Here is a 15,464-nt window from a genome sequence, read left to right as displayed (position 1 = left end):
TGAGGTAACTAAAATAGTCAAACTCATAGAAACAGAGTAGAATGATGGTATGAGGAGCTTGGAGGAGGAGAAACAGGGAGTTGCAGTTCAACAGCTATAAAGTTTTGGTAATGCAAAATGAGTATGTTCTAGAGATCTGCTGTACAACACTGTACTTATAATTAATGGTACTGTGTTGTGCACTTAAAAATTTAAAAGGGTAGATTTCAGGTTAAGTGTTCTTACCACCATAATAAAATACAATACAATAAAATAAAATAAAAATTACTGTATTCCCATCAATTTCTCCCTTTATGTCCATCAGTATTTGTTTTATGTATTTGGATGCTCCTATATTAGGTGCACATATATCGAGTGTAAAATCCTCTTCTTGTACTGATCCTTTTATCATTATATAGTGCCTTTCTTTATCGTTCTTTATGACCTTTGTTTTAAAGTCTATTTTGTCTGATATGAGTATTGTGACCCCCACTTTCTTGTCATTTCCTTTTGCATGAAATATCTTTTTCCATCCCCTCACTTTCAATCTTTTTGTGTCCTTTGCCCTAAAGTGGGTCTCTTGTAGGCAGCATATTATAGGCTCTTGGTTTTTTTATCCAGTCTGCCACTCTATGTATTTTGATTGGAGCATTTAGTCCATTGACCTTTAAGGTAATTATTGATAAATATGTGTATATTGCCATTTTAAACCTTGTTTTCCAGTTGATTCTATGTTGCTTCTTTGTTCCTTTCTCTTTTTGTTTTTTGTGTGTTTTTTTGTGGTTTGATGATTTCCTTTTATTTTGTGCTTGATTTTCTTCTCTTTAGTTCTTGTGAATCTACTGTATGTTTTTGATTTGTGGTTACCCTGTTTTCAAGTATGTTAACCCCTTTCTATATCTGCTTGCTTTAGATTGATAGTCATCCTGCCTCAAACACATTCTAAAAAAAGAATCTACATTTCTAACTTTGCTGCCCCACATTTTATGATTTTGACATCCTCTTTTACACCTTCATGTTTATCCTTTTGCTGTTCCTTGTGTTTATCATCGCTTCCACAAATAAATTTTGTTAACTGTCTACTGGCTTAGTTAAGTGATTGACTTTCCAGTTGTGATTTCCTCTTTCCAATATCTTCGTGCTTCTTTTCTATTTAGAGAAGACCTTTCAATATTTCTTTTAGGATAGGTTTAGTATTGCTGTATTCTTTTAGTTTTTGTTTGTCTGAGAAATTCTTTATCTCTCTTTCTATTCTAAACAATAATCTTGCTTATAGTTGTATTCATAGTACATAATTTTACCAGTAGTAAAAACCTAGCAGGTTGTCATAACAAAATAAAAGAGTGACTACAGGTGTAATCCCTGCAAAGCATAGGTTCCTTTCCTACTGCTCTCATATATCACCATTTCCCAGAGACAGTGGAGCAAGGCCTGGGGTGTCACACAAATTTTCTTCAAAGCCTTGTAGATTTTAAAACTACAGAGCAATAAACTGCTGCTCATTGACAACAGCAGGGAAATTCGCTGGGAGCACTGCATTTATGAAGTAATACGTATCTTCTCATTTTTTATTAATCAAAGACATATTGGGGCCAATCAGAACTTTGTATCAGCATAAGATATAGTATTAGTGCAATAAATTGATTTAATTTTAGTCAAAAGTAAAGAAACATTTTTAAGTGCCCTTTCAACATAATCACACAGGAATATGTATAATTTCTTAAAGATTTTATACATTAAAAATCATTCATAGATCCCATTACTGACTTAGTAGAACTGTATAGATTCAGAACTTCGGGTTGGAACTTACTGATTCACCAATTCTCTAAAAGTTTTATTTTTAAAATCAATACACAATAATCATAAATATCACTATTTTGAACATATGTTCTGACATTCAAAAGGTTTTCTGAACCCAAACCTAAAGAGACATAATTTAACTCTAAGTTTAATGATAGTCTTTATCCATGCAAGCAGTCCTCCTTTTCTGCACATCCTTAGTACATGCAGAGTAATGCTCTGTCTGTATGATTTTTGTATCACTCAACTGTTCAGCTACCTTTATTGGTTTAGTATCACTCTTCTAGATAAGCGCCCCTTCTACTTGTTCAGCTCTGTCCTTTCTTGCTGTACATACATCATGGCTAATTCTTCAAATTCTTTCTCTGTATTGATTTCTACCTCAAGTTGCCCAAACACCATCCTTTTATGATTTCTAAAATATTCATTTTTGTTTCTATCCCCTATAGCCATGTTCTTTGTGAGAATTATTCATGCTCCCTTTCCTCACAAAATCAATGATTTCAAACCAATATGTGATATGCAATATTTGCCTGTGATTTTTAATTAATTGTATAATTTTATATCTATGTATAGCATAGATATAAAGGCACCTGGCCTTTCTGGTCTTTCTTAAATTAATGTATTGGTCATATGCAAATAAATAAATCTCTTCTGCTTTTTATAGTGAAACACGATATATATATAGAGTGACTCCTGCTTATACTTTCAGTTCTAAGACATTGATTCCATATGTGTGGGTAAGTGAGAGGTTCTATTTCTACTTAATTGTGCAATTTACCAAAATAGAAATCATAATTAAAATATTTAAGCACAACTGTTGGCAATTACTATAAATCTATTAAATTTATTAAAGTGAAATAAGAATGAAATTTAGAGACACACACGATTACAATTAGATCACATACTTAATGTCTTCTATTGTTATTAATCTCTGTTTAATCTTACCCTGATATTTCTAGACCTTGGTAATGTAGAACATACACTTACTTGGACCTATTAAGGGCTATTACCCTGAGTGCCATAGCAGTATTCTTCTGATTCTTCTCTCTTATTCCTCCCAGAAAATTCAGAGAAAAGGCTGCCAATAAGCCAAGAGTTAATGTTTCCTTCATCTTTTGCTTCATGGGAAAAAAAAATGAATAAAAATCAGTCATGAAGTGTTTTCACATGCTTTTTAAAAACTTTAATTTTATCCAGATAATAATTTTATTAAATTTACTATGTGCCCTCTGAAGCTAAACTTAATTTTTTTCCTTAAGTTGTATTGTCATTGAACCAGCTCAAACAAAGATAAGTAACATTTTTTCCAAAAAAGAGCACAGAAGACTAAAGCAAGTGGTTCCATGGAGCAAGTGAATATAACAAGCTATAAGTTTCTGTTCATATGATGCTCAAGTTCATAAGTGAGAGGTATATTGTGTTCATAAAAAGACTTTGTCAATTTCTTTCATTAGTTTGGGTAAAGAGATTGACTTCAAAAGTAAGACCCTTACCCAAATCCAAACATATGAATAAATCTTGGCAGAAAATTAATCTGCATTGATATGTATAATGTGATATATATAGCATGCTCTTAAACAGTGATTAAATGGTAAAGAAAACTTTTAGATAAGTTGGTGTATAAACTGTACATGTGAAGTCTTTGCAATAAGCTTATTGAGAAAATCGAGTTGGGGTCATATAACTCCAGGGAACTTCAACATGAAGTTTGGATTTTTAAAAAATGGGTAAAAATGGAAACACATTTAGGTTAAATGCATGTTCCATGGTATAAGGTAAACATCCATTCATAGTAATTCAGGGTTTTCCCAAAGAGACTTTGGGAGAATCTAAAATGTTAAAAAAAAGTTCTGAAAACTTTGGATATATATAACTCACAATATCACTTTATTATGTTAGCAGAACTTCCTCACAAAATTCTCCTCAGAAAACTTCTCATTCTCCTCCTACCTCCTTCTTGCAATTGAATCTCTGTAGTAGAAATGTAATTTGGAGCCTAGTGAGACTTCAAACATAAGAAGGGAACCTTCTAGACTTTTCACTGGAAAAATGATATATGGTTCAAAACTAACTAGAACTATATAAAGAGCGTACTTGGCAAAATGTGGTAGAAATTAATCCAAGGGCTATAGGCACATAATACATACAATACTTCTTTAGTTTACAAGTGAAAAATGATAATATTTAATAAAAATATACCCCCATTAAAATATATATCATAAAAATAGAGTGGTTAGGAAACTTACTTTCTTCCGTTTATAAAATTTCTAAAATTAAAGTAAGCAATCATAAAATTAAAGAATGAAATATTTATATTTGGAAAAAAGTTATGAAAATATTCTATTCAAGCTGTTATAAATAGTCTAAAGGTTCATATCACTTCTTCTCAGGTTCAGATTCCTCAACTCTAATTCCAAAGGTTTTGATTCTATGTGGGAAGCAGGCCCTTGAATATTAAAATAATTTTTTCATGGGTAAATGCAATTTTAAATTATGTCTTAGTTCAGATTGGTATAACAAAGTGTCACAGACTGGGTGACTTATAAATAACAGAAATTTACTTCTCACAGTTCTGGAGGCTGGGAGTTTGAGATCATGGTGCCAGCATGGTCAGATTCTAGTAAGGACCCTCTTCCCAGTTGTAGACTGTCACATTCCCATTGTATCCTCACTGGGATGACAGTGGGTAAGACAGCCTCCAGGTTCTCTTTTAGAAGGACACTAGTCCAGTTCATGAGAGCTCCATCTTAATTAACTCCCAAAGGGCCCACCTCCTCAAACCATCACATTGGGGGTTAGGATTTCAACAAATGAATTTAGTGGGACATACACATTCAGTCCATTGCAATTGAATGTAGAGCAAAAGTGACTAAAAATTCTATTTATTTTTTTTGGCCACATGGCATGCAGGACCTTAGTTTCCCAACAAGGGATCAAACGCATGCCCCCTGCAGTGGAAGCACAGATTCTTAACCTCTGGACCACCAGGGAAGTCCCAAAAAGTTGACTAAAAAATCTTGAAGCAAAATCCTAGATTGTGTGTCACTTACAGTATGGTGAATATATACATTAGGTGCATGCCTCCTAGTGTGGAAGAAAGCATTTTATGTAAGAATTTTTATCAGTTTTATTATTAGCTGCCATTGGTTATCTCCCTTGTCCTCAGAGTGATTAAAATGGAAGGGAGGGGAATTTGATAAACATCACTGGCTTCCTTGTCAGTGCCTTTCCTTTCAAATAGTAAAGCCTGATTTGTAATATGATTATGCACTATAAAAATTCAGTGAAAATGTACATAATAATGACTCTGTAGAATTTAATGTCCAATCTGTCCTTTTTGGACTTCATTATCTAGTAAAAATTTATGCTGTGTCCAAAGGTCTCCACAGCCTCTGCTCCTCTCTGGACAGCAGTTATTTTATGTGTCCAGTTATATATCTTCACGATATGCTTGGATTCATACATTTAGTTAGTTCCTCTCACAGATTTTTCAAAAGCCTTAAAGAATTACCTTCAACACAATCTGTATGGACTTCTTTAATTTTATAATGGTAAGTGCCCATAACCACATGCAAGCAAATGTAGTTTTGGCAGAACTATTTTTTAACCAACACATTTAAGGATGTTCTACCATGACTTAATTTGATTGAATACAGGTATTCACAGTTTTCAAATCACATTCACATTCATTCTTTTTGTCTAGGGAATAGGACAAATATCACAAGCCCATATTACAGAGAAACAAACTGAGATCTGCTGTTGCAGGATTTTACATGACATAACTAGAGACTATTGTAGCCAGGACTTGCTCTCCTCATTCCAGAACTGTTTGGTTGAACCATATGTGATTGATGTTTCAGCAGACAAGACATGTTCAAGTGTAATCCATTTTATATGGTTCAATTTAATAGTATATGCCCCACCTCAAAAATATAAATTAATGTTTATGCTACAAATAAAATCACCACCACCATCATGGCTCTCAAGTTTTTCTACTTCTTAACCGCAACTTAAAGGCAATCCAAGTTTGAGTCGGTGTTCAATGTATTACAGTCACTGTGATTTAGGACTATGGGATCTCTTTGACCCTTTGTCCTCAAAATCACAAGCCACCAAATCTGATTTAAATCCATCTCCTGTATTTTATATGTGTGTAAAGTACACTATTACCACAACCATCAACTCATTTTCTATCCAGTCTGTGGCAACCAACTCTGAAAGGGAGAAGAACTATAAGTTCTTTAATCTTTCACTTTAATCTTTAATATTTACACCCCTCTCCCTTACTATGGGACACTGGGGTTTCAGGATGAGCATTCAGGACAAATTATGAGAACTAAGAGAGAAAGGAAGATAACTAACACTTGTTGAGCACATACTGTGTGTCAGGCTTCATCCTAGACAGTACATATATGTACTCTCATTTTACATTCACAGCATTTAAAGCAAGTACTTTTTTTTTCTGGATCCACAGAAAATGCTGCTGAGGTATTGAAAACAATTTATCAAGGTTTGTATGTTTAAAACATTGTATCAATGACTTTTATTGAAAACTCAACCGGTGAAAATTATTTATAACACCAATAATAAGAAAACAAATTAATTGAGCTAATAGAAATGTGTATTAAAAATCAGTAAATTATTTTATTCAAAAGTTTTAAATGTGTCATTGCACAAGCACAATCAGAATGATCAAGCAGTATTATTATAACATAATTTTGGTACATTTTAGAATCATATGACCTGTCATCTGGCCATGCTATGCCATTACCATAATAACCTGACCTATGCATCATTTTGTAGACACTCCTCAAAATGGATTTGCAATGATAATTAGTGTTGAATTAGGTCTAGAAACAATGTCATGAAGTGCTACAGAAATCAACTGTCTTAATCTGCTCAGGCTGCCATAACAAAATACCATAGACTGGGTGGCTTAAACAACTGAGATCTATTTTCTCATAGTTCTAGAGGCTGGAAGTCCAAAATCAAGGTGACAGTAGGTTCTGTTTCTGGTGATGGCTCTCCCTTTGGGATGTACATAGGTGGCTGCCTTCTCCCTCTGTCCTCATGGTCTTTCCTCTGTGTTTGTGGGCAGGGTGGAGTGGAGAGAGAGAGAAACCTCATTCTCTGCCTTCCCATTACGAGGACCCCATGGTCGTGACCTCATATAATTCTAAGTACCTTCCAAAGGTCTCATCTCCATATGCAATTACATTGGGGGTTAAAATGAATTTCAGTATGTGACTTTGTGGGGGGAGGACACAAAAATTCAGTCTGTCACATCACCTACAAATCTAGCAGTCTGGAGGCACAAAAAGCATTTAACTTGTAAACAGTGACAGAAATAGCCATTTATAGAAGATGGCAGACACCCCAGCAGCCAGAGGCATCGCCACAGCCATGTCTATAGGCACAGACTCAACCAAAGCTATATTCTCATGAGAGACCCCACAGATCCCATGAGAGACCCCTTCCTCGTTGCAACACAAAGTGCCAGGAGGTGGTGGGGACAGGAGATGCCAGTCACCTGGACAACTGAGAGTGGGTAGGGGTCACCACACACTCTACCATCTCACTCCTGACACTGCTTCACATAAATGTGGTGAATTTTACTGTGCTATTTTCCCATCCGTAGTGGGCTTCATAAAAAGACATTATCTGCTGCTACAAAAGGATTTTGCCTAATGAGTCATCCTAGAAATGATTTTTTTCGTAGACTTAATACGTATCCTCTATTCATGTTATTCATGGCATGCTTTCTTTTGTTATAAGCTTCCACATATATATGTTTAAATGTTTGGATAATCAGAATCTTGATATAGCAAGAGTCAGCTTTTTTTAACCACTTATTTAGAACCTAAACAAAATACCAAATAAGAAAATGTGTTTTAAAAATGCATGCTTTTCTCATTACATGAGGAACATATTTGGAACTAATGTTTCAACATTTCCTTCCCCACAAATTCCATCCTGTATTTAACATTATAATTGTTGACTATAATTTTATTAGTTTATCCAAAAACAACTAAACAGCCTATTCTCAAATCCAGCAAACTGGGCAAGTATGGCCTAAGGAAATAAGCATGTTATATTTGATTTTTTATCAACTTATTCTACAAGAGCCCCAAAGAACCCCAAAGAAATTGATTTTGACAGCTTTGTGTAGATTCATAAATAGTATTACTATCAGCTCTTCTGATGGTCAAATAATTTCTTTTCTCCAAACCTCAGTTTCCTCAGCTAAAATATCATGGCCTTGGACTGCATGCTCTGTAAGGGTACCGTTTATTAAGTAAAGAAAAATCTTCCTTGTTTATTGCAGAAAGCATGGCTGCATCCCTTAGACATCCTCTGAGACACAATTCATAAAGTTTCCAGACAACACAGTCTTTATATTTTTTAATTAAATCCAATCCAAACCTTTTGATCTTCTCATAGAAACTCAGTGGCAATATTATCAAAAAGTTTATTATCACAAGTTGGTATTACTCTTCACATTTACTTCTCCAGCTTAAAATCTGCCAAGTACATTGGTCGTAATACTTGTGACTGTTTCTACAGGATTAGTATTTTGCTCAATATGAAATTAAGGAAGAAAATTTAGGAAATATATTACACTTTATTTAAAGCAAAGTTTACTATTACAACTTAGGACAATTGTCACATCCTATATGTCATTTTGATTTACATCTTATTAAAATATTTATCTCACCACCTATAAAATGCACTTGTGTTACTCAGTACATTCTTGTCTGTTTTTTAGGGCATAGATGGGAATTCTTGACATACAACCTGGTCTCATTAAATATTAGCTATGAAATAGAAGAGATTTAGAATGCCCATGTTTTAATCAAGGAGCATTGCAGGCATGGTCGACATTTGACTGTGAAGCTATGCATCACTTAACTGAAGATTGTGACAATGGCAAAAAGCTATCTCATTGTTCTTGCCTATTTCTGATATTCACAGAAAAGTGCAAAACAATCTTTGCAATGTGGGATGTTCCCAAAACAAGTGACTGTGGCAAAAACAACTTTTTACTGATTGCTTTACTGAGGAAGAAAAAAAAAATTATATATATATATATATATATATATATATATATATGTATATATATAATCTCCAAAGAGTTTCTTGCTTAGTACATATGAAGTCTTTGAATTAAAAAAAAAAAAAAAACTCTTTTAACTCTTTCTTTTTCCATTTTATAAGAGCTATAGCAAGAAACCAATGAAAGCTAAATTGAGCCTCTGTTCTTCCTTATTCAATCAAAAGCCACAGCTTCTGGTCCAAAGCCAACTTCATCCTTGAGACATGATGGTGAAGATTGGGATGAACAGATGTGATCACGTGACCAGAGTTGTTTTCAATTCTTACAATGTGGCTATTGTGGCCATAAATAACCCTTTTCTTGACCCCAAGAACAGCCAATGCAAGTTCAATGGTACCATCAAGGCTGAGAACACAAAACTTATAGTGATTGGAAAACTCAGCTCCATTTTCTAGAATTGGGATACCACCAACATCAAACAGGGTAATGCTGGTGCTGGATATATTGTAGAGTCCATGTATCTTTTTTTTTCACAGTTTTATTGAAGAATAGTTGAAAGAACTACATGTGCTTAATGTGTACAACTTAATGAGTTTGGACATATGCAAACACCCATTGTACCATCACCACAATCAAGGTAATAGACATATGCTATACTTCCCAAAGTTTTCTTGTAATAACAACCTGAGAAAATGCCAAGCCCCACTATTAGAGTGAAGCCAAAAGGTCATTTTCTCTCCCGCTTCTGCTGATGCCTCTGTTTTGGGAATGAGACTAAACCAAGAGGAATGACAACTCCCTCAAGATTGTCACAAAAGCATTGTACTGCACCAAGTACTTGACTCCTTTAGCCAAGGTCATTCATGAAATTTTGGCATTGTGAGGGAACTAACAAAGCTCTGACGACCACAGTCCATGACATCACTGCTGCCCAGAAGACCAAAGATGGTCCACTGGCAGTGGCACTATGGCCATGGTACTGTCCAGAGCACAGCCCCTGTATTTCCTGGCACGGCCCAGGCTGTGGGGGAAGTTACCCCAGAGCTGCCTCTGAAACTGACTGGTGTGGTCTTCTGTGTCCTCACACCCAACCTGATTATATTAGGTCTGACCTACTGTCTAGAGAATGCTACTGTATAATTTTCCAAGGCCTGCCATAACAAATTGTCACAAACTGGCTGACTGAAGACTATAGAAATGTATTCTCTCACAGTTCAAGAGGGCAAAAGTGCAAAATCATGATGTCAGCAGGATTAGTTGCCTCTTGGGGACTCAGGGGGATAATTGTTCCATGCTTTTCTCTTAGCTGCTGACAGTTGCCAGCAATCTGTGGCATTCCTTGGCTTGTAGATGCATCTTTTCATTCTCTGCCTCTGTCTTCACAGAGACATATAATGTACAGGCATTCTCCCTGTGTATCTCTTTTCTTCCCTCTGTGCATATCTCTGACCAAATTTCCCTCTTCTTTCCTATAAGGACATCTGTCACTGGATTAACTGGGGTACAGTCTAATCCATATTACCTCATCTTATCTTGATTATACATGTATCGGCAAATACATTTTCAAGTAAAGTCACATTCTGAGGTTCTGGGTGGACATGAATTTGGACAGGATACTATTCAACCTAGTAGAACTACCAAATACGATGCATTAAGAAGGTGATGAAGCAGACATTGAAGAGTTCTCTGAAGATCATATCCTGAGATATAAAAAAGACCAGTTTGCCTCCTATGATATTCAAAGTGAAAAATCACACCTTCAGCTTTGAGGCTGAGGTAGGCATTGATTCAGTGAATACTACATGAAGCTCATTTCCCAGTGGGAGAATTAATATGACCATAGCAACCATGTGTTTGACTTCATGGTCTACATGGCCACCAAGCAGTAAAAGCTCTGCATCGCCAACCCAGCAAGGACACAAGAAAAAGAAAATTCTTCAGTTGCAGGGGAGTAATTCCTCCCAACTCTAACACTGAGAATCTCCCATCCTCTACAGGATTCCCATCTCAGGCTCCTAAAGAAAGATAGGAGATTAGGGATCCCTGCCTTGTCAGGTGCCATTAATATTATCCTAAAATCTACAGCAGCACATAGGAGAGGGATGGAAATGGGAAAGCCAAATTGAGAAATATGCCTTCAATTTAATTAGTATTTGTTGAGAGCTTCCTAAAAAACATAACATCACACTAGGCACTACTGAAAATAAAAAGATGAATAAGACCCAGAATAGGCCTTCAAAGAACCTCCAACTTAGTGAGGAAGAAAAGTGCATATACAACAAAATCACTGACTGATTGGGTAAATAAATGGAGATAGAAGGTGGGTGACACAGGAGTAGAGAAAAAGGAAAGAGAAATGATGTGAAACAGTCCTCAGAGAACTTCAGTCATGGGTCCACTCAGGGCTTTTATCCTTTCTATGCTTCTACCTGCAACTTTAATGTCATGAGTCTATGTGACTCATCCCTTCACCCTCTTCAGGTCTTGTACAGATGTCACCATCTAGGCGAGGCCTTCCCCGATCATTCTTATTTATAACTTCTATCTTCCCATATATCTTTCTCCACTTAATTTTTCTTCATATCATTCATCACCATATAGCCAATTGTACTTATTTATTTTGTTTACTCTCTTTTCTTCTCAATAAAACAGACTCTGTGAGGTCAGGTATGCTTTTCTTTTTTTCCCCCACCACAGGAACAAACTAGAGAAAAGAATCTGATATACTGGGGTCAAATAATAAAGTAATTTAAATATCAAGGTATTGCAAAAGGCATGGAATTCATTTTAAAAATAGTGGAGAATAAGAAGCTTTTGAGCAAATGAATGACATAATCAGGTTGGTATTCTGAGACACAGTGATCATTACTTCTTTGCCAATTCATTTAGTCATATCCTATTTCCTTGAAACCATTATTTGATAAACACTCTTGAGTAAAAAGTCTCTCTTTGAGTATTAGCCTTGATTGCATTGGATTTGTGGCAGTTTATGTAAGCAGCATTCTCCAGTATTCTCCAGGAACACTGGGTCTGGGAGGTATTAAAAGGTATTCCAAAAACCCAAGTTTCCAAGATGAAAAATACACTGTCAAATGCTGTAAAATAAAGTCCCTTTAGGGATATTCACAATATGCATTCATTCTTAAAATTTTACTTGAGCACCTCTTGTATGACAGGCAGTATAATAAGAATACCAACTGGAATGTAAGGGAGAATTTTTAAATGTCCTCTGGAGAATCATATAGAAAGAACCAATCTGACGTCATTCAACAAACTAACATATCTGTGCAATAAAAATACTTTTAAGTTGAGAAATAATTTTTTAAGTTTTTTTTGAAAAGTACTGTTTTAGAGTATATGTTAAAATATGAAAGTCTTATGAGTGTACAGGCTTCCTAAAGAAAATGATGGGTGTTTCTACACAGAAATAAAGAATAAGCCATGTTAAGTCAAACTGGTTATTTTAAAAGTAACCATGTGGAGGCAGTTTTGCCTCCATTCAACTGAATATTTTCAAAATAAGCTTTTGATAGAAAATTGATTCAGACCTACCAAGTTAATCTCAACTCAACCTCAGTAGAGTATGTATACTTGACCATGAGACTTGAAAATCCCTTTTTCAGATGCTGAATGAGGATTGAGTTTCAGTGAATGAGAAGAAAGCTTCTGAAAATTGGTACTTTATTTGAAACTATTTTTTGCAAATAATTTGTACTATATCATATTGCGCATTTATTTGTTTGCATAAGTGTCTTATGTTACGAATTGTAAGATGTGTAAGGTCTTTAAAAGTAAGAACCCTACTATTACTTTTACTTTTTGTTTGATTTTGCTCTGTGCATTCTATACTCTGGAAACCATCTTGCCTTGTGTAGGCTCTTCAGAATACTAGAACCACCATACATGTTGCTTTTGTGGAATTATTTTGTTCTACCATTTTATTCAGTTAAGTATCTGTTCCTTTTTAGATTTTGGACTTTCATGGGACTATAAAGAATTGCAGTTGCTATTTTCACCACCCCAAAAATGCTCAGTTGTTCTGGACAATATTTCCTTAACATGTACAATTTCATCTTGTTCTTCTGGAAATTCCTTTCTATTTTACTTCCCAATTATCACTGGTAATATGTCATTACATTCAGTTCTTCATTAGTAAAAATTCACCACATTAAATAAAATGCAAAATTTACTACAACTTAATTCATCTTTCCCATACTCTCCTTTTCTTTTTTGCACTGATACTCTCATGTTAATCATAAACAATGACTTTGTGCCACCCTAAATAAAATTCAGAACCTTTGTATCGCCAACCTTCATTTGTAAAGTGAAGTCCTCTCCATAAAAACACTGCAAACTCCCAGAATATGTGGTAGTAAAGTTTTATATTCTTCTTCCAGCTCTTTACTACTTCTTACCAAATATACTATTGATCTTCTAAACTAATTTTTCTTTCTTGAATCAATCCTTTTTCTCTATGCTGGGAACATCATCAAATTTGGAAATTTTCATTTGTTTCCCCCTCTTGACATTGTTTATCTCCTACGTTCTTCATCCTCCATGAAGTTTCTCCAATTTGGGAGAAAAAAATAATTATTAACCATCATTCATCCAAAAAAATAGAAAATAAGCCATTTATTATCCCACTAGATACTTTGTAATTCATATATATTAGATTTAATCTATCCAATTCTATAAAATAGTCACACAAAAATCCAGTATTATTATAATATTTATGGACATTCCTTTAGTTCAAAGTCAGTGTTCATTTAATGTGGTCTTTAAACTGCACGTATAATTTATAGTAGATTACATCATGTGTAAGAAATATTTAATAATTATAGATTTATGTAAATAAATACATTTAATTTTGAAAGCAGGTGATTGGGTTAACAGTAAATCATATCTGTGTTGTGTTTTCCCTTCATTCTAAGAGGATCAGCTATTTTTTTCTTCTTCCTTCTAATCATTAGCCTTCCATTAGTGTGGCATTCTGCCTTGTTTTCTCATTTTATTTCTTCTGGGTCTTTCTTCATCAGTCTCCTCAACTCTACTTTCTTCTCCTGCCTACTTGACTCTAAGAGTTTTTTTTTTTTTTGCTACTCCACGAGGCATGTGAGATCTTAGTTCCCTAACCAGGGATTGAACCCATGCCCTTGCAGTGGAAGCACAGAGTCTTAACCACTGGACCACCAGGGAAGTCACTCTAAGAGATTTTTAATGCTTTCTTTTGCCAATCCCAGTGACCCCTCCCCATTTTTGTGTTTCTCAACCTCTGCTGTGTTCACCACAACTGATCACCTTCTTCTTCAAACCCTTTTCAATACCCTCCTCATTCTCCCTGTACTACATTACCTCTCACATGTTTCTTCATTGATTCCTCTGCCTTTAACTTAACTCTAAGGCAGTCTTCCAAGATTCAATTCTTTGACTTTACACCCTCTTCCTCTAAATTCTCTCATTACATTACAGTTTGTACTCTAAATGCAATAGCTGGCCTGTTGAAGGCACTCAATTAAAACTCAAAAGAAAAATATGCATGAGTAAATATTTTCTGTCATGTTTACAGCTTTAAATAACAAATTAATATTAGTCACTATCAAATTGGTAAGTCATGTACTCTCCTCCTTCTTGAATCTACAAATCTCAGCTAGGCAATTCCCTTCTTGCATGTGGCAACTCTAAAAAAATGCACAACGTGAGAGTTGTGAGTTAAGTTTTATTTGGGGCAAAATGAGGACTATAGCCTGGGAGACAGCATCTCAGATAGCTCTGAGGAACTGCTCCAAAAAGGTGGGGGGAAGGTCAGTATGTATGTGATTTTGCTGAAGGGGGAGTACATGCAATCAAGCACATATTTTTTGCAGAAATTTTCTGCTAATCTCGTAAAGGTTACTGCTAGTCATGAGTAGCAGACATCACAACAAAGGATTTTAGTGCTTTTCTAGACATGAGGAGATACAAAAATTGGGCTCATATACAAAAATTGGCCTCATAAAATCATCTCCTGAAAATACCTAACTATCTGAAGACCTGTTCTACCAGTTCTTCCCAGAGCACAGAGTGCCTTATTTCTGCTCTCCACCCTGAACTCCTTTCAGGGGGTGTTGAAGGTCAGCAAATGCAGCAGCACATGATTTAATCCTTGTAGGGGTAGATGACAAGTGCCAATGGAAAGTGCCAATTTGTAGATGACACATGTGTTATCATAACCTCAAATACATGCATTTCCAGCAAAACTGACTTCTCCTGACAATATCCCTGCCCGTTAGTAGCACTACCTCTCCTGATGATTACTCAAGTTCAGTATAAAAGTACCACGTCTACTCATTTATTTGTGTCACTAAACCCAATAATTTTCCATTGGGAATGTCACATGTCCATTTCTCTTTACTCTGTTGTTACAACAAGCTTAATTCTGGGCGTAATCTCCTCACTCTTGGATCCCCAATGAACCATTAGCTCCAGGTACTCAGACATCTTGCATTTCTACACTCCAATCTATTCTGCACATTGTTACCAAATTTGTATTTCCTATCACAGGTTTCTTCTGTTTAACATTCTGGATTTCATGTTCTGCTCATTCTTAATCCTCTGCCTGGCTCACAGATCTTTTTAAATATACTTCCTC

Source organism: Monodon monoceros, unplaced genomic scaffold (genome assembly GCF_005190385.1).
Source record: "Monodon monoceros isolate NGI ecotype Baffin Bay Population unplaced genomic scaffold, NGI_Narwhal_1 Super_Scaffold_11, whole genome shotgun sequence".
NCBI classification, from domain to species: domain Eukaryota; kingdom Metazoa; phylum Chordata; class Mammalia; order Artiodactyla; family Monodontidae; genus Monodon; species Monodon monoceros.
This window is presented reverse-complemented; position numbering follows the sequence as displayed.